This window comes from Vicugna pacos, chromosome 14 (assembly GCF_048564905.1).
Source record: "Vicugna pacos chromosome 14, VicPac4, whole genome shotgun sequence".
Lineage (NCBI taxonomy): Eukaryota > Metazoa > Chordata > Mammalia > Artiodactyla > Camelidae > Vicugna > Vicugna pacos.
Genome location: NC_133000.1, coordinates 12,837,135 through 12,858,839, shown reverse-complemented (window position 1 = coordinate 12,858,839; position 21,705 = coordinate 12,837,135). Strand labels below are relative to the sequence as shown.

The 21,705-nt window shown below is 41.2% G+C and overlaps 1 protein-coding gene and 1 long non-coding RNA gene across 2 annotated transcripts in view; one reads left to right on the top strand and one right to left on the bottom strand.

The window, feature by feature from the left end:
- The window catches only part of FOXO1 (forkhead box O1), an 86,660-nt gene that overhangs the window by 49,098 nt on the left and 15,857 nt on the right, over positions 1-21,705 (top strand). The gene's annotated exons all lie outside the window — the stretch shown is intronic.
- Positions 1,859-19,773, bottom strand: LOC140701112 (uncharacterized). Its single transcript, XR_012079956.1, has 3 exons — positions 19,679-19,773; positions 12,575-12,829; positions 1,859-2,022 (listed from the first exon to the last, which is right to left on the bottom strand). It is a non-coding gene; the product is annotated as an uncharacterized lncRNA (long non-coding RNA).

Sequence of the window (21,705 nt, the reverse complement as noted above, 5' to 3'; positions counted from 1 at the left end):
CTATTTGAAGAGCCAACCTCACTACTGTACGCTCTGCCACTCACTGTGGTAGATTTCCATCCTCTTCTCTGCATGGGGGCCTCTTTTCTCCTGTTATTTCCTTTCACTTGTCATAGTCTTGACTCGGTACACAATGATTTTTATACTCTGTCAGTCTTTAACCTTTGTCAGTCTGTGATTTGAAACTGAGAAGGATCCAAGTTACAAATTGAAGACATGATCTGACCCTTTGATGTTGGGAAAGCCATGCTGTCAGAGGACTTGTCCCCAGTACCGCTCTAGCCCGCCGGCCGGAACAGGGTTACCAGAAGAATGTGGCTCTGCCTGCTGGCTCCCAGGCACATTCCTTTCTGTTTGGGACTGGAGTACCAGACGCTCACATTACTCAATTACTTTTAATTTTATTTTTATTACCAAGATTTTATAGCACATCTCTGATCCTTCTGAAAAGGCCTTTTCAGCCAGAGAAGGGTGTGTAGGCAGAGGGAGCAGGAGAAGAGCTCTTACACTGGAGAACAGGCCCTCAGATGGTCCTCGGGATACATGTGAGGGTGGGGAGGCTCAGCTGTTTTCTTTTCTGCTCTGAATCATTGAAAGAGACTTTTCCAAGCTCAGGGGAAGGCTCTTAGTGTAGGACCCTTCCTTCATCGAGGAAAAATGTAGGGTTTCGGCTTCAACCTTGATTCAGCATTGCTATTTACATTCTGACACAGGAGACATTGTTCTGGGTATGATGAAGGGCTCTTGATGGTGGGGCGTGACTTACAGATCCTGGTAACTTAGAGCCGCACAGCTCAGGCTGATAAAGTGGGCTCCAGTGGTCTTCGTCGAAAAGATGTGTGTAATTGAATTACATAGATGGTTCTGGAATGTTCTCACCACTGACTTCTTGGGGAGATCTCTGTCTTAGTTAATGAGAGAAAGGGGCCATGAACTTGTCTCTTACATCAGACTCCGTGAGCCTTTATCTGTAATGATGGTAATAGGAATAGTGGTCCTAGAAACTTCACAGGGTCATTGTTGGAATTGACTGGGATAATGTATGTGGAAAGACTATGGACTTTAAGGCATTAATCATATGCACTTACTTGTAAATAATGGTCTTCCAAGGTTTTGCTTTTGGTAAGTAGCCTTTCTGTGTGGTCGGTACTAAGCTGGCAGGGAGGGGGCAGTCCATTCCTTCTCACGCTATGCTGGGGGAGACAAGTTGCTGTTGACCCAGGAAGGACATGTAGTGGGGAGATGGGGTGACAGGAGAGGCTGTCTTCCTCCTCTTTGGGATGCTGTGCTGTCAGAATGAGGATGAGGGGAATGTGGTGGGAAGACAGGATTAGTGAAGAGATGGCACTGGGGATAGTAAAGAGGCTGGTTGTGCATATGTGGTCTTTCTCTTCTGAATACCACAGTGCTTAGATGATGAGTACGTAGAAGTTGAGAATTACCAGCGATGTTTAAAAAGTGGGTGTGACTTTTATGTGTTGTTGGCTTGCAATGTAAGCTCGCTGAGAACAGAGCCTACCCAGTAGTCTGTATGTTTAGTATAGTGAGGATTGGGGTTGGTTGGCTTAGTTGGAGAAGGTGGCCCTAACGGTACCGGTGATACTCCTGCTGTTGAACCTCACTGGGCCAACAACTGAGCTGCCAGGCACTCAAAGTACCTGATCTTACTGGAACCTCACTAGGTGGCTGTTATCCTCTTTTATAGTTAAGGAAGCAGAAATCTTAAGTACTTTAGCCAGGGTCATATAACTAGTGACTGTCAGGTATTTGAGTCAAGATTTCCAAAGCCACATTGCTTCCTAAGGCTAGTTTTAAAAATTTTATTCCTCAAATTTGGACTAGCCCACAAAGACTACAAGATAGTCCTCAGAAAGCTTGCATGTCCACTAAGGCACGTGAGACCATGGAAAGAAATGGTGTCAGGTATCGTAGAAATAATTGTGTACCTGGATTAGAGCGGTCCTGCTGCATGGTCTTTTCTGGGCTTTCCTGTGGGCTGTCAGAACAAAAGCCTCAGGACTCCTGGAAAGTAACAGAGGGCCCATTTTTAGTGCAAATGGGAAAGATTAGCTTTCATGAAAATGAACACTTTGTCCATTTGGCCACCTAAGAGGACTTAAATCAGGTTCCCTAACTCCTGTCTTTACTGTCCCTTTGTTGTATGACACACGGGCTGTGATTTCCCCTCCCTGTCCCAAACCCAGAGCAAATCCAGTTGTGTTAAATAATCACAGTGCCATGTATTGCATATGCTTTTATGCTTACTTGTTAGACTCGAACCCCTTCCCCCTCCTAGAAAAGAAGTTATGTTGCCATTTCTGCAGAGCCTATCACTCAGAAGGAAAAAGACTCACATGTCATGTCACTGTTTTGTAGCCAGCAGTCTAAGTTGTGAGATAAACATACCTTGAAATGTGGCTTTTGTACCCTTTTTTTTTTTTTTAATGGTCTTGTGGTTTAAAGTATGATCCATGGGCTGGGCTAGTGGCATTAGCATCACTAGGGAACTTGCTGGAATCTCAGGCGTGATCCTAGGCATATGGAATCAGAGCCTGCATTTTGATAAGATCCCTGGTGATTCCTGTGCGTGTTTAACATGAGAAGTATTGGATTTTATGGTACTCACCCCCCTCCAAGTTAATGGTTAAACTTACTGAATAGAGGTTTTTTCCTTCTCTGCAAAGCCTGTTTCAGGAATATAATCTTATATTTTTAGAGCCAGTCCCTAAAGAACAGAAGTCTCAAGTATAGCTGTTTAGCATCAAAGGGGTATTTTACCATTTCTAGCAGTGTCTTATTTATTCAACCTCTTAATCACTCCATCTAAGTTTTCTCTATTTGTAATGCAAAGCTAGTAGGGCATTCCTTTATGTGGGGAGAAGAGTTGATCTTGGCCTCGTAAGAGTATAAAAATCAGAGCCTAATTACAAATATACCTGATGGTAGCTATCATTGAAGATAGAAGCCCGTTAACTAATCATATCGTCCAGATGGCCCCTCCTCCTCCTGCATGCACCCCTTCTCTGCTGCTTTCATTCAGTGTTCTTCCTTGGAGGGGAGTGTGAGGTGAACACGGAGAAAGGTGCTCCAAACCATGCAGTTCCAACCTCTTCATTTATTGGCCTTGCATCTTGCCTTCTCAGCGGTGAGACTTAGGCAACCTGGTCCTATTCCTGTCACTTAACTGGCTTTGTGATCATAGCCTCAATTTCCTCACCCTCGAAATAAAAGCATTGGATCCCAACACTCCAGAGATGCTCCCAGCCCATTTCCACCCTCTCCAACCAGCTCTTCATGACCCAGGGCCACTTCTGCCCCTGCTTCTAACACCAACCCCCCCTTCCTTCTCTTCCTCCTCCACCCTAAATGGCTTGTCTTCTGCTTAGCTCCTTCTGCTCTCATGGACCTCCTGAAACTCCAGAAGAACATAGAAGTGACCCTCGTGGGTTTTTTGTGCACTATCATTAACTGTTCAAGAAGGAGTCAGATTCCACGTTCAAGGACTTGGAGGTGAACTTGTGAATACATTTGGATGTATATTGCTGCTCACTTGATAATGGTGTAGCTCTCTTGGGGGCCCTTCAAACAGAAGATACCCCTTTATGAACTACTACCTTTTTTTATCCTCCCATTTTTAGGGAGGAGTTTTCCCTAAATCGTCTCCAAATTCGGAGAAATTAGGAGATCTTGGATCATTTTAGTATTAACCAGTTGTGGGTTGTTGTCCAGTGAGCCCTTGTCTGAGGGGATCTCATTATAGGCAGTGCTCTGTAATGGTGATAGGGCCACTCACCTTGTCTAGCTACACCTAAATGATCTTGGAGCCAACTGTTGAGTTTCACTTGAAAGCCTGTGAAACATCTAATCAAGAAGCAAAGAAGGATGTCAGAGAAGGATCCAAAGTCCTGGATTTTTGTTATATTGGGGTAAGTTTTACTGGAATGCTAGAAGATTCTTTATATAATAAATTGCTGTTTGGAAAAGTAGCAAACAACAAAAAGTTAAATTTTCACTTTTCTTTACCTTGTTGCAGAAAAGCGTGTTACAGCTCAGTGTTATAGCTCAGTTGTGACAGTAACCTGGATCCGGATGAGAGACCAAGCAGCACTTGGAGAGTTGGAGAACTCCAGTTTATTACACCAGTGGGCCCAGAGGAGTTAACACTCCAAGCTCTGGACCCCATCTGTAGGTTTACACAGGGTTTTATTGGCTACCAGTTTAGACTTAGAAACATTTTGTAACATCATATGCAAATAAGGTATAACAAAGGTGACTAATTAGGAACAAGCTTTGTAGAAATGGACCAATCAGTAATGAGGGAAATGGACCAATCAAGAATTAGCTCAGGGAACCAATAGAATCTTAGGGATAAGTTCTGCTTTCTTAGAAGTAAGCCATTTCAGAGTTTAAAAAGTGAAATAATGTCTCGGGGCCAGGGAACCGAATGGTGCTGGCAGGAGGGTGGGGGCCCTGCTGTCTCTTTCATGGGGCTTCCCACCTCAACTTGTATAAGTTAGAACCATCCCATAGTTGGAATGTCCAGTAGTTTGTATTACTTATTTATTGCTAGGTTTCAAATTTGAACTTGAAATATTTTTAAAGCACACTGTACAGTGGTAATAGCTTTTCTTTGCAGGATGTTTACATATCTTGCTAAGCTTTTTATTATTACCTAGGTAGAAAACAGTAACATATTGGAATGTTTGTACACTGGTGCTTGAGACCCTGGAAGTAAACTGTTTTCTTTTTTTTTTTTTTAACATTTTTTATTGATTTATAATCATTTTACAATGTTGTGTCAAATACCAGTGTTCAGCACAATTTTTCAGTCATTCATGGACATATACACACTCATTGTCACATTTTTTTCTCTGTGATTTATCATAACATTTTGTGTATATTTCCCTGTGCTATACAGTGTAATCTTGTTTATCTATTCTACAATTTTGAAATCCCAGTCTATCCCTTCCCACCCTCTACCCCCCTGGTAACCACAAGTCTGTATTCTCTGTTCATGAGTCTTTAGATTCCACATATGAGCGATCTCATATGGTATTTTTCTTTCTCTTTCTGGCTTACTTCACATAGAATGACATTCTCTAGGAGCATCCATGTTGCTGCAAATGGCGTTATGTTGTCGGTTTTTATGGCTGAGTAGTATTCCATTGTATAAATATACCACCTCTTCTTTATCCAGTCACCTGTTGATGGACATTTAGGCTGTTTCCATGTTTTGGCTATTGTAAATAGTGCTGCTATGAACATTGGAGTGCAGGTGTCTTTTTGAAGTAGGGTTCCTTCTGGATACAAGCCCAGGAGTGGGATTCCTGGGTCATATGGCAAGTCTATTCCTAGTCTTTTGAGGAATCTCCACACTGTTTTCCATAGTGGCTGCACCAAACTGCATTCCCACCAGCAGTGTAGGAGGGTTCCCCCTTTCTCCACAGCCTCTCCAGCATTTGTCATTTTTGGATTTTTGAATGACGGCCATTCTGACTGGTGTGAGGTGATACCTCATTGTAGTTTTGATTTGCATTTCTCTGATAATTAGTGATATTGAGCATTTTTTCATGTGCTTTTTGATCATTTGTATGTCTTCCTTGGAGAATTGCTTGTTTAGGTCTTCTGCCCATTTTTGGATTGGGTTGTTTATTTTTTTCTTACTGAGTCGTATGAGCTGCTTATATATTTTGGAGATCAAGCCTTTGTCGGTTTCACTTGCAAAAATTTTCTCCCATTCCGTAGGTTTTCTTCTTGTTTTATTTCTGGTTTCCTTTGCTCTGCAGAAGCTTGTAAGTTTCATTAGGTCCCATTTGTTTATTCTTGCTTTTATTTCTTCTAGGAGAAAATTTTTGAAATGTATGTCAGATAATGTTTTGCCTATGTTTTCCTCTAGGAGATTTATTGTATCTTGTCTTATGTTTAAGTCTTTAATCCATTTTGAGTTGATTTTTGTATATGGTGTAAGGGTGTGTTCTAGCTTCATTGTTTTACATGCTGCTGTCCAGTTTTCCCAACACCATTTGCTGAAGAGACTGTCTTTATTCCATTGTATATTCTTGCCTCCTTTGTCGAAGATTAGTTGACCAAAGGTTTGTGGGTTCATTTCTGGGCTCTCTATTTTGTTCCATTGGTCCATATGTCTGTTAAACTGTTTTCTAATCACCATGTTATGTATGTGACCCAAGATTCAGTACCTCTCCACCTCGAGTCTTAGATTTGAAATGATCTCATTTAAAATACTTCCTTCTCTTCTTGAGGCATAGTTGATATTGTTAAATTTTATAAACATAACTGTTAGGTAGGCTGTGACATGATTACTTACTGGATTGGAAATATCAAAAGCCATGTGCCTCTTATTACATTTAATAATGTGAGACCCAGAATTGCCCCCTATATATTTCTTTAATATTTCATGGCAAGACAGTAGGGGTCTGCCATCCCTTTAAGCGGTAAAGTAATATGAGGAATTGGAAAATAAGAATTAGGATTTATTGAAATTGGGAAGAAGGAGGGAATAACTTGGATTCTTCTCAGTTATTAGAAGTGTGGTTTCTTGGCCATGCTAAGCACTGCAGAAAGATAAGAGTAAGACAGAATTTTAGTCCTTTAGGAGCTTACATCCAAGGCAGGGGTCACCTGATGCTACAGTTGTAGTTGTAGAACTGGAGCTATTCAGAAAATGTTCCTAAGGAATGTAGTAAGCAGGACAGGCTTCTGGTTTAGTCTTGCTTCTTCCCTGCTTTGAATGCTATTCTCAAAGAGAGTGTTCTTTGTTATGGATCTTTGAAATACAAATTGATCTGCTGCTTTTAAAAATTTAAGATAACTCGCTGGAAGACATTGTAGGCCTAGTTCACAAAACAAATTGTGCAGGCAGCTCTGTGTCCAGAGTTTTGAAACATATATATTTTAATGGATGGCAGGTACACAGGTCCTCACATTAGTTTGCCCGCAGTTTAGTAATCTGAGGGCTGTTGGAGGAAGAGATGAGAGCAGGGTGAAGATTACGTAAGATGGGGACAGCACACTGTGATACCCCCTTCTGGGAAGGGTGAAACACATGTGAATGTGGTAGGGGGAGGATGCCAGTTTGTGAGAATTCAGGCTACTGATTTATTTCATTTAATCTGCTTGCAAAGCTTTAACTTACTTACTGAGTTATTGCAACCAAACATTTGAAATAACCTTTCCATAGTTTTAAGTTATATTTTGTCCTCAGGAAATAACATACAACCAGCAACTCTTCTCCTTACTTGTTGGCAGAAGGTCTCTATGATTCTCAGTGAATTTGCAGAGCAGAAATGATGGACTTTCTGATGAACTCCCTGAGTGGTCCTGCTCTCTGCTTGAGACTGCTTGTCCTTTTGGCCTTCTTTTCTTCCTCCTTTCATCAGTCATGCTCCAGCGCTCCAGTGGTCTTCTAGAATCTACGCATTATGTTTTTAGTGATACCTAACACTTTGAAAACCAGAGGGAGTGGACATTAAGTAAAAGAGGATTTTACTGGGCAGCTTATAAAGAGGAATGTTAACTGAAAATTGTCACATTCCAGGCAGAATGTTTAGTTAAATTAAGTCTATTCCAGTCCCCAAAGCAATTTGATTTTCTTTAAAAAAAAATAAAATAGCTGCACAGAAGGCCTTAGTACAGTTCTCAGTGTGGTGTTTAAACTGGATTGGCTTTTCAACATCTCTCCTCATCCTCATCACTTCATTCACAGCAAATCTGAGCCAATGTAACAAATCTAGACTTTGAGACTGCTGGGATTAACCTCTGCTGCGGAGATGGAAAACTTAACTTTAGCTTTTGAATGTTCTGGGTTGGTGCTGTTTTTGGTTCATCTTTAGATTTTACTAGTTCTGAGTTTGAGTTTTCATATTTTAGCCTTGCTAGGTTCCCATTTTGGAGTACAAGCATACCTTGCTTTATTGCAGTTTGCATATACCGCATTTATTGCAAACTGAAGGTTGGTGGCAAACCCTGTGTTGAGCAAGTCTGTCAGCACCATTTTTCCAACAGCATTGTTTTAAAATTAAGGTATGTAGATTTTTTTTTTTTTAGACATAATGCTTTACTTTAGCTCTGGAAGGGGTGGGCATTTGGATAATGTTCATTTTTGGCAGGAAAGCTCTTTTAGGGATAGAAACTGCAGGGTGTCATTTTGTAAGATGGGACCCAGGAGTCAGCAAGGAGAGGATTTCTCCATTTGTGGCATTTAGGCCTAGGTGTAAATACCTCTCATAGTGTTTTGTTTGCATCTTTTAGCTTAAGATGTTATTAGATGGTACTAGACTAATCCAATCCCGTGTTTTGTGAAAGTAGGTTTTTTGTTTATCCAAGTAGGCTTCTCTGTCACTGTGTTGGAGTAGTCATTCTGGGACAGAAATGATGGTTTTCAAATCTGTTACATTTTCGGACTGGCTAGAGGGGTTGTTAAATAACACCGTTGTTACTAGGAGGAATTGGGTAAGGGCCATAAGCAGTAGGGAGAGAGAGGCTGCCACGGGACAGAATTGCAGACTTTTGCTAAAATTTACTTCTCACTTGCACATTATGGCTAAAGAGTAAGACCTGTCACTTTCCAAGTTGCTCGTATTTGCGTCCTCATCTTCTTGTTTCCAAGCACCCATCAGACATCTGCTTCTGGTCTTGTCCAGTCATGCTCTGGTGACCAGCCCCAGGAGTCTGGCAGCTCCTCCAGCCAGCTCAGGCCCCTCGCCTGGGAACAGTGGCTCCCCTGCAAACCTCTGTTGCTGACACACGGAAGCACGTTTCTTCTTTCTTAACTTCCAGTTAAGAGTCACCTTGGTGGCTTTGAAATGTGTTCGGAAACAGAATAAACTCAAAGGATTCTGTTAATCTAGTCTGATTTATTTAGGAAGCAGCAGCATTCATTATTTGACTTATGTTACTGGTTAATTAACCAGACTGGAACATGTTTCCTTTTACAAATTGAATGCTGAGAGAGTAACAAAGACCAAATATTTTACAACAGGGATCCTTGAGTTTGACTCTTTTTACAACACAGATCCTTGTGTTTGACTCTGAAGTACCATATTTTATTTTGCAGCAACTTCCGGTTTTAGTGACACTGAAATACTTTCTATTATTAGCAAGTTTTGAATTTTAAGTAAATTAAAATGGAAATGAAAGTTGTTTCTAAAAATAATGCTAACTGTGCTTATGTGATATATATTTTTTTAATTCCATGTCACTGTTGGTGAGAAAGGCCTTGATTGGGAAGAAAATGTAAATTTCATGCCATTCTCTTGTTTAGAATTAATTGTTTGAAACTGTTTATGAGAATAAATGGGAATGTTTGAGGTTCCTTCTAGTGTCAGATACTCTTGTGGTCATTTCTTGATGATCTCCCCTGACTGACTGACCGATGGGCTGTTTGCATCAGCAGGATTTCCAAACCACTGTCTTGTTGACTATGAGCGACCTGCCTTTTGTTTTACTGAGGAAGGCTCCTTTGCTCATTCTGAAATCTCTAGAGAGGGTTTGGCTGAGGACTGCTCTTATTAGGCTGGTGCCTTCTACCAGTGGGGGTTGAGGAGATTTGATGACTAATGGGAATAATCATACTGCTTCCCAGCTCCTTTTTAGTGGGGTCTTCTTGTGGTGACTTTCCGGCTTGGAGTAAACTTCCCCCAAATCTTATACACTCAGTCAAATATAAGGATGAAAATTTATTCCAAAGCTGAAAAGTTTTTTTCTTCTGGACTTTGGGATTCTGTGACCATTGTTTGCTTCTGCTAGTTATGATTGTGAAGGGTTAGCACCCTCATTTACTGGGATTTTAGCTAACTTAGTGGAAAATGAAAAGGAAGGCAGAGAACTTTGTTTTACTCATGACGTCACTTGGCTTACCCAGATTCAGCTGAATCAAGGCATGGTAGTGAAAGTAGAGGTCCTTTCTCCAGATATACCTGACCTTCCTGAGAAGTATAGTTCAGGGAGTCATAACCAGAGCCTGTCTTAGGAACACACTAATCATTTGGAGAGGAAGGGTAGGAATTTTAGTGCTCCATTAATCCTCCACTCTTGGTTTCTCAAGGATTAAATTTAACATTTATTTAAATGTAGGCTTCTGTTTACCTGAACCCCTGACCTTTTGTTAATTGAATTTAGTTTGTGAGATTCTGGACCTTCTGCACCGTGGGAGATGTGGGGATATGGAACATGATGCAGTATTCTGTACTCTGCATTATGTAATTTGAAAAGCGCTGTCCTAACCTGAAAAAGTTTGTCCATTTGTTGTCTTTGGTATGGAAGACCTTATGGTTTGCTTGGAGGTCGTCCTGCACAGCAGAGGCAGAGACCCATTTCCAATGCCAAAGCCCTGGCCGTTTTCAAAGACAGAGAAAGGATGCTGTGAATGGCAATGACAGCACTTTAATTGGATAGGTTTCATAATTAATGTCTCCTTAAGTGAAGACTTCTGTTTAATTTGCCTTTCCAGACCATTTGGTAGAAATCACAGAGGAACGGAGGAAGAACAGCACATAGTCTTTGGCAGTCAGTGAGCACAGACAAGAAAGTGCCAGCTCCTTTGTTTAAAGGTGGCTGTTTTCTCCAAGCACTTAAAGGAGATTTGGTTTTTGTCTAGTGAATTGTGCTGTAGGTGTAGAAGGACTGCCTTTGGGACCATCCTAGTAATTATTATGGTTAGTACAAGTTCCTCCCTCCATTCTTGAGTCTTTCTTTTAATAAAAATGATGTTATTTTACAAAGGTACCCAGCCTTGGAGAGGAGATGAAATTTGGATAAATATTTTTAAATTTGTATTTGAAGGGGAAGATTAAAACCATTCATGGTAAGTAACTTTGGCTCATCTAGAGTTTTCCATCTTTTTCATGTTCCTGCATCTTGTGGATAACGGACCACTCACTCCTGTTGATGCCTGGGGACCTTGTCACTCTGGCCTGCTGTCACTCTTTTTCTTCTTCATTCCGAGCCTACTCCTGGCAGAAGAGGTCAGGCAGGTACACGTGCATTTGGGAAGGAGGTGGTGGAAAAAATATGGAATAATGAGCCCTTCTGACTTTGGATTCGGCAATTTAGCATTGGTGCAGTAGGTGGAGTTATTCTTGGAGCCCCAGTTTGAAGATTGCTGTGCAGAAACCCATCTGTGCCGCTGGTTGCCAACATTTCTGGTACAAATATTGTCATTTGCTCTTGAGGCAATCTGCTATTTCAGTCCTAGATGCAGTTTTGTAATATGCTGGGCAAAATAGTAGAGAAAAAATATCTTAAGTGGTGGTATAATCTTCAGTTTAAAAACACTTTAGCAATGTTTCCAGTAGAGGATTTGTTCAGCGTGTCTTCTTTTCTCCTTTCCTTGGCTTGTAAACATAATCTAAATTCATTTTTTCTCACTTGCCTGAGCCATGGTTTCCTTGTGCTGACTCTGCACCCACACGAAGGAAAGATGGAGACTTGAGTAATATTTCTTCAAAATCTTACTCTGTGAAGGTTTGGCAATACCATGTTTGTTCTCTTGATAAGAAAGTAACTCACCCAGAAGTTACTTGGTTAAAAAACATGCTACTACACAACCCTTTCCCAGCCTCTGGTCTTCCTTGTCCGGATGGTGAATCATTCTGCCTTGCGAGGAGCAGGGAAAGAAGGCCCCTCTTTTGCCTGCAGAGTGGGAGCTCCCTGAGGATTTGGGAGATCTCCAGAAACCCTGGGGATGGAGCTGTGCTCCGTTTTATCGGGCTTCATTGTTAGGCCTTTCCTAGAGAGGGAAAGCGTGTCCTCTAGGAAGTACTACATTTCTTTCTGTTCTTGAGGCTTTCTCATTTTGCCCCCAGCCTGATACTTAGTAAGAAATCCATTTTCCAGTATGTCTCAGTGTACATGTGCACACACAAGATAAGACAGTTTTACAAAATAGACAAGTTTCCTATTTTATTAGTGGGAAAAAAAAACTGGCCTCATTGATTGATTCCACAACTTTATGGACTGTAATCCAGAGTTTTTGGCCTGAGGGCTTTCTCACTTTTATTTTTCAAAGACTTTCACATCACAGCAGCAGCCTTAGAGTTAGGGGAAAAGTGTATGCAGCATATGTGGAAGACTGGCCCTTGGTCGTGGGATGGGGAGGAGGGTTCACAGATCACTTGAGCACACCCTGAAAGAAGGAGCCCCTTTTTGGATTGGCCTCATCTCAAACATGGAACTTGTTAAAGGTGTGCACTAAACACCTCCAAAAGATGTTTGATGTGATGTGAACCTTGATGTGACTGACTAGCTAGGATAGTTTTTCACTTATCTAGACATCTTTGTCATATAGATTTTGCTTTCAGCCCTTGAAAACTGCTGGCTGCTGGAATCTATTTTTGGATGGGATTTCACACTCCTTTCCTTCTGCGTTAACCTGAGTCAGGCTCACTTAACCTCCTCTCAGCTCCGCTGTGTGCAGAACCTTTGATACCATGAAAGTACATTCCACTGTTAATTTCCTCAGAGCAAGTGTGAAGTCCGTCTCCACCCTGTGTCAGATGGCTTGTCAGCAATGTAAAGGAATTTGAAGTGACATCAGTGTTTGACAAGACATGATTACCTTTTCTCTGCCAAAGCAGGAGCCATGGAAGTGGGTGCAGTCAGGCTGCAGCAGGGCTCCTCCCACTGAGTCCCTGGCTGGCTTTTTGGTATCTGGAGCAGTGATCTTGTTAAAGCCTGCATTGTGAAGTTGGCTGCTTGTGTGTCCAAAGGAAATACTATATATTAAAGAGGAAAGCGGGGGAGGAAAGTTCCAGGAAATTGAAAGGTGAAGTTGACATGTCCTCATTCACTAATGATGCTTCTGTTTTTCTTTCTGAAAAACAATGATGATTTAAAGTTTAATCTCAGAACAAACTGGCTCTTATCCATAACCTTATATTTTTAAACATCCTTTCTTAACTACTTATTAAATAAGTTGCCTTTTATTATTTGGTGTTAATGACCCCAAAGCACCCTAACACAGTGTTTCTCAAACTTGCCTGTCAGATGAGGTACTTGTTAAGAGTATTCCTGGAACTTCGCCCTCCTCTTATTGAATCAGAATCTATATGGAATAACACAGTTGAGTGATTTTCTTAGAATATGAGAACTGAAAAAAAATGTTGGGCATGGAGCTAGTCCAGGTGTTTCCAAACCTGGTGACTCTCACTGTTAGGACTCTTAATACAGGGAGTCTGGGCCCCACTCCTTACCTGCTGGATCCCAACCTCTGAGCCAGGGGCTTTAGGGTTTTAGTTTTCAATAGGTTGGTCATTAGCCTGGAGGGGTAACCCGCTCATCTTTTCAGATTCCTTCAAGAAAGGGAAATTGACTTGATGTGCTTGATTATTGGGCTAGAAGATAGCAGCACAAGAAATCCTCTTCTGATATATATTGATTGACTCAAGTAATACTCATATTTCAGGTCCTTAGCATGGGGAGATTCAAGATGAGAGAGCAGGGTCCCTGCCCTTGAGGCACATGTACTGTTACTCAGCCTTTCTCAAAGGATGAGTTTGGGGTGTGGCATGTTCCCTGCTACCCCAGCTCTCAGATGGGCATGTGCCTGGGTCGGGGTCAGAAAGTATAGGGTGCCTACTCTCCTTCCCTTGTTGGCTGCTGTCACCCTCCATTTGTTTTTCTCTTAACAACTTGATGAAATATCCCCAACATCTAGAAAAGCACAGAGGCTAATATGTAATTAGTAAGCACATGCCTCCACATGGTTTTAACAAATATCACCCATCTTGCTTGAAACCTTTCTGCCTTCCCTGAGTCACTAATCCAGACTTGGGCTGTTGGGGGCTCCTTTTCTTAGAGAAGCCTGCCCCCTGCTTGGCTTACTGTGTGGGTCCATAAATCCTATATAGTCACATCCCCTTTACATTTATATAAATGGTGTCAGTGTAGGTATCATTCAGCAACTTTTTTTTTTGAAGTCAGCATTATGTTTTTGAAATTTGTCCATTGTTACCACATGACCTGACATGGCCCCATACTTATGAGTAAAGTCAGGAAATTGAAGCCAGACAGCTTGAAAACCTTCTTAATGGAAAAAATGCAAGAAGATGTGGGTGGGAGACAGTTTCTGTTGAATTTTTAGTATAGAACACTGTCATTTATGGGAAAATAGTTGGTTTGAATAGGCACTATTTTGAATAGCCCAGTATCAACTTAATGAGTATTAGTTACATGTTGTATGAAAAGTTCGTTGTTTTTATTTACTATGGGTGTAGTTATTGCAGTTTGGTTCCAACAGGTGAAAGTTAAGATTTGTGGCATAAAACAGGAAGCAGATGGAGGCTAATTAAAGTTCTGTTGATGATAAAAGGATGACTGATCAAGGAGCAGCTGGCTTCCCAATTTAAACACAATTTGTCCTATTATATGAGGACAGCCCTCCGCAAGTTCTCATGATTATCTTTCAAAGGTGAAGGAATGTGTTTCAGCAACAAGTGTGAAGGCTGTTGCACTCTATTTTTGTTCACCTTTTTGCCTTCAAGCAGTATGTCTTCAGGGTTTACCCAAAATAAAGAAAGGGGGTCACAGAACCCGGCTAAGATTTTCAGGGGTGCTCTGTCCACTCCAGCTACCTATTACACCCTGGAAAAGCTTTCTTCAAGGAAGTGCCCAAGCATTTGATTTTATTTTGTATCTCTTTCTTATTTTTCCCAACACCCTCTCCTCTTGGACTTTAAAATGTTGGTGTCCAGGCCGTAACCCAGCAAGTCCCATGACTTGGCCTAACTAGACCGCTCTGTGTGTATGTGTGTAGGTGACGGCGAAGTCCTGCTCTGGTCCTTGAGCTTCTGGCAGAGCTTATTTTGCTTGGTTGTGCCCTGGATGACTTTCACCTTCAAGTGACAGCATCTCTTGTTGCTACTGCTAATAATGGTTGGATAAACATTAAGACCCAGTGCCCTGGAAGTATTTTGCCTAAAAAACATACCAGCACTGGGTTTTCTTCAAATTTGTGCTGGGTGGTGACATGAGATCACGTGACATTTGACTTGCCTGGAGTCAGAGGCTAGATGTAGGCTTGACATTTTGTATTTATAAGTGCTTCGTTTGGTTATCTCATTTTAATCCTTATAAAAACCCTTTGAAGTGATGATGATTATCCCCATTTTGCAGAGGAGGCGAGTAAAGCATGGAGAGTTTGTGGTACAGCCAAGGTCACAAGTTTACTAGGTGCCAGCAGCGGGTTAGAATCCAAGTTTGTCTGACAACAGGCTCGTGTTCCTCAGCCACTATATTCTACTAGTTTTGTGTAAAACTACCATCAAATGATTGTTTTCTTCCACTTCCTGCTTAAGAAAAAGAGCTGTCATTTCCTGGAAAAACAAAAATCTTAGGATATAGTTTCTGACTTCATCTTATTTGATTATGTAAGTATTTATATGTGTGTATGTGTGTGTGTATCATACACACACTTGGGAGGAAATCAATTTTTTGAATGAGTGCATGAAAAAGGAGTAAGTAATAGGTCTCCCCCCCTAAGGAAGTAGCTTCATTCTGATTTTAAAAGTTATACATGCTCTTTCTTTTAACAACAACAAAAAAAGACAACATGCAGCTAGAAAATAAAAATCCCCATTGCCTTCGCCATCAAGAGACATCATTATATTATCATCATTATATTCTTTGAGATTGTCTTGTAAAAGAAATAATTGACCAAATAGATCTCACGTAACTGGTAATAAAGATCACTATTTATATTAGCTACAAATAGCATGAACCTGAGGTTTCAGGGTGTCATAATTGACATTCATTGTCAAATGTTGTATATAAATAAACTGTCCAGTCCTCGATGCTATTTTTGCCTAATCTGGTTCTGCACTAGTTCTGCTACACAATGTGCTGATTAGGAGAGCCCGTGTACAGGTTCCTGTCCTCCAGGCTCTTTTTCCAGGACCCTGGAAACTGTCCCTCCACTCACATCGCAGTTGACACAGTGTGTACCATCACAGTTAGGGCTTGAGTATTTTCCTGACTTGTGTCTCAGGAATCATAGTCATTTTTTTCATTCTGCTGTTTTCTGAGCAAATCAACCTATCACATTCTCCTATCTTCTCCTCCCCTTCTCTTCCTCCTCCTGTACATTGCTTGCCTTCCTTCCTCTCACAGAAGCATTTAGGGAGGTGGAAGAGATCTGGAAATGAAATTTGAGTGGGCCCCTTCTCCCCTGGTAACTCTGCCTTGTGTATTTTTGAAGATACTGATGTTGGCTGTTGCTGTGAGATGTCGGGAGAGGGGCCTGTGTAGGACCTGCTTCGTCCTGAGTAACCTGACCTGGCTTGGAGAGCCTGCGTCTCCTTCGTCCTTCAGAGAAGAAGAGGGCACGTTTCACGGTTCACAGAGCACCTGGGCTTCCCAAGGTACCTGGGACAGCTGTGTTCTTTGCTAGGAAGCTTGGGTAGCTCTGCAGCTCTCAGGTAGCGTGCCCTTCTACCCTGGGCACCATCATAAAATTTCACAAGTGTACTCTATGCTTTTTGAAGCAGTTGTATCCATTACAATTCCTCTGTGAGGCAGTTAGGACAAGCATTTTTTCTACTTTATAGACAAGAAAGCTGAGATACACAGCATATAAAATTTGTCCTAAGTCATACACATAGAGATAGAGCCAGACCTAGGTCTTCGACCTCTTGACTACCATTAGACTGGCATTTCCACAGTGTGTGCCACTAAGCATTGGTTTCACAGTCTGGTCTGTCAACAAGTGTCAGAGACATGAAGGTACATGTTATCACACCCACAAAACAAAACACAGATTTGAGTTAATGAAGGGTGCTGTGTTTTGCTTTGCTTTACTTTGTATTTTAACATGAAGTTAAGTGTATTAAAGGCTCAAAAATTATGAAATTGGGAATCCTGTTTCAGTCTGTGTGGCCAAATGTCCTGAATATACGTCCTCGGTGAGTTTTCACTCCAGGAGGAGCCATTATTCTACGGAGCATATGTTGGAGATGCTTTGCTAGGCCCAGATGTGCTGCCTTGCCCTGGATTTACTTTGGAGGTGCTCCAGGAGACCTCAGTGGTTAGGGGAAAAACGAATCTTTGGAGACCTGGGGTGCGAGTGCACATAGACAGTGGCTGGAGATGCTTCGGGAATAGAGACTACCCTGGGAGTGGAGTGGGAGGTTGGCCCTTGGGAATCCTGTCATCATGTTACTGTCAGCAGTTCAGCAGGAACTTTGTGGAGAAGGATTTTAACCAGAACACAGGAAGGTTCTCCATCAATAGGATCAGCATTCTAGGACTGGTTGTCAGCTGGTAGGTCAAGATTCATGAGCTGTAGCCTGAGTGACAGCTGCACTGTTTGGCAAGGATAGATGTAAGAAATTTGGACCAAGAACAGCATGCTGGTGTGTCTCGGCCAGTGTTTAACCAGACACATACCCGGAGTGAGGCTGTGTGTATCAACCACCCCCACCCCTGTTCTTTATTATTTAATATTCAACTTTGCTGCTTTTGTTACTTTTACTGGATTGGTTGGTTATGGGGAGGGGGTGTTTGGTGAAGGTGCTAGTGGCAGATTCTACATGCATTTCATTAGTCAGCCCTCCTACTTCCTTTAGGAGAAGCAGAACTTCATAACAAAACGCTTTTACTTTGAGGTAAATTGTTCCAGCTAGGCAGAAATGATTTATTATTTTGCATTGAAATCTCAAACGAAGGAAGCAAGTCTAACTTCTCAGAACTGATCCTGGCCATTATACTTGATCTTTTCTTCCCTTTTCCTTTTCCTTTTCCTTTTCCTTTTCCTTTTCCTTTTCCTCACCTCTCCTCTCCTCTCTTCTCCTCTCCTCTCCTCTCCTCTCCTCTCCTCTCCTCTCCTCTCCTTTCTCCTTTCTCCTTTCTCCTTTCTCCTTTCTCCTTTCTCCTTTCTCCTTTCTCCTTTCTCCTTTCTCCTTTCTCGTTTCTAGAGTATCTACCTGCTTTCATCCTTACCTAAGCTAAGCTATTTCAGGAGTTGGGTGTAGATGAAAAGTTCACATTAAAGTATTTTAAAATCCAGAAGGTAGAAACTATATTAATGGAAGTGCTTTGTTTGGTTTCTTTTGTTTTGGGGGAGAATACAATGATCCCAATAGGAGTAATGGAATGGTTGGGAGAACGTGTTGTACAATAGATGGGAGGTTAATAACCTAAGGTGTGATATTTGTCTCATCAAGAGTTCCTCGGCGCTCCTCGAAGAAAGTGATCAGACCAGGTATTAGACTGTATGACCTATGTTTTACAAAATGTTTGATCTGTCTGCTATTGTTTGCTAGTAACTTCGTGACTTTTAAACCTGGTCATAAGTTGCATGACATTAACTTATTTTGGGACCAAAAAGAAAGGAAGCAGATGGATGCCAGGGTTCCTGGGCTGTGAAAGAACAAAGGTCAGTGGGATCTGCTGAGGGTAGGGGTTATACCCACAGTCATGTACTTTTATAATCAAATTCTGATGGGATAATCAACTGTTAAATATTAACTTCCCAAGATTCAGACCTCTTTCCTGTGTGTGTGGTGTGTGTGATTGTGTGTGTGTGTGTGTGTGTGTGTGTGTGTGATAGTGGGGAGAAAATGCCATCTCAGTTTACCCTCACCCCACTGCTTTCCAGCTGTTAGTCAGTCTGGGCCCCAGATCTCATGTGCACCTACCAGGGTACTGACTAATCACTCCTGAGTAATTTGTTGTAGCTTTCTCCCTGTTTATGCTGAGCAGTCCATGGTTACATTGTAGGGCATTATTTCCTTTAATTTCCCCTTAGCCGTTCAAAACAACCTGAAAGATGTTATGGTTGAGCCTAGACAATGACCTCAAGAAACAAAAATAAACGTTTCAAAAAGTAAGAATGGAATTTGTAAGCCAAATGCTGTGAACGAAGAATAAAAGTTTGAAAACACACCAGACTTTACACATGTTAAAATCTTGTTCATTCAAAACAAATGGTCCTAGCCCCCAGTATCCTGCCCTCCTTGACTGAAAAAAACCAGAGATTATGCCACGGGTTTTAGAACTACCAGGGAGCATTCGAATCATGAGACAAAAGCCAAGCAGCTGCTTTAATATAAAACCCCATCATTTTCAGGGAGATAGGTGGTTAAAGCCCTGAAGGCAACACTCGCCATCAGTCTCTCTACACAAGCTGTGGCACCGTTCTGCTGGGGGCAGTGATTTGAGCCAAGGACACCTTTTGGGGTGGGAAAGAGCCATTCCAAAGACAGTACAGTACCTCCCTGAGGTGTTTTGCTCATCAACAAAAATTTAAGTGCACATAAAAATACAGTCACCTGCATATATTTAGATTTTTGGATAATCTAAAGTATCTACTTTCCAAGCTAGGGCACCGTGTCTCCTCTCCCACCATCTTGTGGGAAGACAGGCTGGCCCTTTCCCTCTGGGTTCCATGTTGTAACTTTATTCTGATCTTTACTTGCTCTCCTGAGTGTTCAGATAAAATACAAGCTCCTTGCTCATTTTTAGAAGTCCCCTCCCACCCTGTTTTCCCCTCTTTCTGTATCTGAACTCAAATATGGCCATGCTTACCCCTTCTCCAGACAGGTTAGTACTTTAACACACTTCTCTCACAAATACTAAATAGCTGATACTTGTTGGGTGGTTTGTGCACCCTGAGCGTTTAGTACTGTGATTCAATAAGATAAATATTGTTGGATTGTAAATCACTTACCCAGGATTACTCAGGCAGTATGTGGATTTGAGTCCAGGGCTCTTGGGTTTTTAGAACACATGTTGTATAAGTATACCCATCAGCTTTGATTCATGTTCTACACTCACATCACGAATTCCTTCCCCCTTTATCCAGCCATTGGAATCTTGCCTTTCCTCATGTTCCAATTACAGGTTAGGGTCTTTCCTTTCTTGTTTTGAGCATGTGCCACCTTTCGTTTTGGAAAAGAGCCTTATGTGCCTTTGTTGTTTCCACAGTACCTAGTCAACATTAAGGGCCCAGTAAATACATGTTGACTTGAAAATGACGTTGATTGCTTTCAATTTGGCTGAATTAAAAGGCCCTGATTTATGTTATTGAAATGTGAATGGAAATAAATTAATTTCTGAGATGGTCTGGAATTAAAATAGTTTACGTTAGACTCACTTCAACTAGGCTTTGCTTATTTCTTGATTAATTTGGGATGGATTTTTCAATAATAAAAACTGAAGGTAAAAGTTTATTTTCTGTTCATATTCCCAGTAAAAATGACTGACTCAAGATCCTGTGAGATCCTTGGTACCCCAATCCCTCTTGGTCCCCCAACAGCAAAGCAGTGCTCTGTTGGTGGCTTGGGTGGGACTGCCTGGATGTGTTCTGTTTCAGCCCTTATTCACCCTGGGGTCCTTTTGGGACAGCCGGATGTATACATAATGAAATAAACAAAAAACTAACCCAACGTGGAAAGCTCTCTTAAAGAAAATGTTTCGCTCTAAAATGGCATGCTGCTCCAGCCTAATTTATAGCTACTTTGAGGACTAAAACAGTTATCCAATATATTGGTGTCTGTTTTATTAATTATTTGATAGAAATGTATCATGGACTTTAAAAATGATTAAAATGTAAAACTTCTTATCTTTGAGGTATATGATAGCACTGAAAAATAATTGTTTCAAACTTTGTTCACCCTCTAACAGTTCTAAACGATCTCTTGCAGCCTTAACTAGATTGTCAGAATTGGATTTAATTACTTTTCCAAGTAATACAAAATAAAGAAAATAATACCAGAGACTACCTGTTGGTTTAGAAAAAAGTGAGAGTTGAAATTAAGGCTGATCTCACTGCTCATAACTGTTTAAATATCTGCGATAATGGGGCTGACAGCTTCTTCCAGAAAACTTTGCTTTTGTTTTAGAATATCAAGGATTACTGGAAATTGAATAGTGTCTTGCACATTTTTGATATGCTGTGTGGTTTCCACATGTGTTCTCACTTAGTCTTCACAATGCTCCTTTGGGTTATGTGATGGTGAGGCCCGGGACATCATCTGACTTGCTTAGATTCATATGCAGAGTAAATGACCTGACTTGGACATGAATGTAAGCCCTTAGTCTTCTGGGGAGACCCTTAATACTGAACCATTAGGGCAAATGCATGATTTTAAGAAAGTGGAGAAAAGGTGCTGCTGAATGTACTGATATATTATGGTAGAAATTGTAGCTGTGGTTCAGAATATCCTTGAATGTAGTAGCTTGGAAGATACATAAAACATTTGTACTGTGTGCAAGATTCTCACATACAGTTTCCTTTTGGACAAAATTCAAAGTGATAAACTGAAAACAGTGAGCACTTAAGTTCCAAAGAGGAGTTTAAGGTGGACCACCACAGACTATGGGCTTGGGTGAGAAGTTCTGATTCTCCACTGGTTTGAATTATCCTAAGAAATGGTTCATATAATCATTCTTTCTTCCTTTGCTAGTTTCCCTTGAGTGTTTAAGATAGAGCTTAACTGTACCAAATTCTCTCATTGTTTTCTCAGCTCCAAACAGTGAATATGTGTTGTGGAGCCAGTGCATTTTAAAAGGTCGACACCTCCTAAAAATGATGTTCATAACTACTAAAAGTAGCTGTGAGGTTTTTGTCTTTGGAGATTTGTAGACAAAGTCTTATACTTTTAATTCTTGGTAATGTTGTTCATGTTTCTAAAGAGGACATGAGTTCAAACTGCAGCGTTAGGAGTAAAAAGTTTAATACAAGGAAAATTTTCC